At 45.9% G+C, this 1,559-nt stretch overlaps 1 pseudogene; it reads left to right on the top strand.

The window, feature by feature from the left end:
- The first annotated feature begins 502 nt into the window (after window positions 1-502).
- LOC129539392 (pyruvate dehydrogenase (acetyl-transferring) kinase isozyme 1, mitochondrial pseudogene) lies at window positions 503-1,140 on the top strand (annotated as a pseudogene).
- Window positions 1,141-1,559: the final 419 nt, after the last annotated feature.

A 1,559-nucleotide genomic window follows, 5' to 3' on the forward strand; every position in this document is an offset into this window, starting at 1 on the left:
AATTCCAGTTAGAATGTTACTTAATCAGCACTCTTTATTATTTGGTGGAAAAGGCAAAGGAAGCCTATCTCATCAAGAACACCTTGGAAGCATAAATCCAAACTGCAATGTGGTTGAAGTTATTAAAGATGGTGATGTGAGAGTTGGACTATAAAGCAAGCTGAGCGCCGAAGAATTGATGCTTTTGAACTGTGGTGTTGGAGAAGACTCTTGAGAGTCCCTTGGACTGCAAGGAGATCCAACCAGTCCATTCTAAGGGAGATCAATCCTGGGTGTTCATTGGAAGGACTGATGTTGAAGCTAAAACTCCAATACTTTGGCCACCTGATGTGAAGAGCTGACTTCCTGGAAAAGACCCTGAGGCTGGGAAAAATTGAGGGCAGGAGGAAAAGGGGACGATAGAGGATGAGATGGTTGGATGGCATCACCGACACAATGGATGTGGGTTTGAGTGAACTCCGGGAGTTGGTGATGGACAGGGAGGCCTGGCGTGCTGTGATTCATGGGGTCGCAAAGAGTCGGACACAACTGAGTGACTGAACTGAACTGAACTGATGAAAATTCTAGGCATCTGTGTGATTTGTATTATATTAAAGAGTCAGAAAAAAAAAAAAAAGAGAGACACAACTGAGTTGAACTGAACTCTCCCAAACTAGAACTGAAGAACCAAATGAACTCAGTGAGAGCAAGGATGGAGCATCACGCTGAAAAAGGTGTTTACCCGCCTATTCAGGTCCACGTCACACTGGGTAAGGAGGATTTGACTGTGAAGATAAGTGGCTGAGGAGGTGGTGCTCCTCTGAGGACAACTGACCGACTCTTTAACTACATGTGCACCACTGCACCCCAGCCTCATGTCGAGATGTCCCGAACAGTGCCCCTGACTGGTTCTGGTTATGGATCGCCCATATCACACCTTTATGCGCAGTACTTCCACGGAGACCTAAAGCTGTCTTCCCTAGAGGGCCATGGGACAGACGCAGTAATCTACATTAAGGCTCTGTCAACAGAATCAATACAAAAAGACTCCCGGTGTATAGCAAAGCTGCCTGGAAGCATTACAGCACCAACTATGAGACCGACAACTGGCGTGTCCCCAGCAGAGAACCAAAAGACATGACGACATTCCGCAGTGCCTAGACACACTTGGGGCCCCTGGAAAATCCAGATGTGGCTTTTTACTAAATTTGGAAGTGGTGGTATTCAGAAAGAAAAAAAAATTAAAGGAATATCGCCTCTTCAGTTCAGTTCAGTCGCTCAGTCGTGTCCAACTCTTTGCGACCCCATGAATCACAGCACACCAGGCCTCCCTTCCATCACCAACTCCTGGAGTTCACTCAAACTCATGTCCATTGCCTCTTAGAGCAGAACTATTTATCTTAGCTAATTAACACAAGAGGGTGGGGCACTTATAGCATGATGACCTTGGAGTTCAAGGTCACTGAGAAAAACTGTGTGTTCCTTTGATGCCACAAAGTGTCAGAATGTCTGAAATATGCCTGCAATGTTTCAGGTTGAAGTTTGAACAAACCCATGAGGCCTTTCAGTTCAGTTCAGTC

Source organism: Moschus berezovskii, chromosome 11 (genome assembly GCF_049115385.1).
Source record: "Moschus berezovskii isolate FMDL1 chromosome 11, NW_MosBer_1.0, whole genome shotgun sequence".
NCBI lineage: Eukaryota > Metazoa > Chordata > Mammalia > Artiodactyla > Moschidae > Moschus > Moschus berezovskii.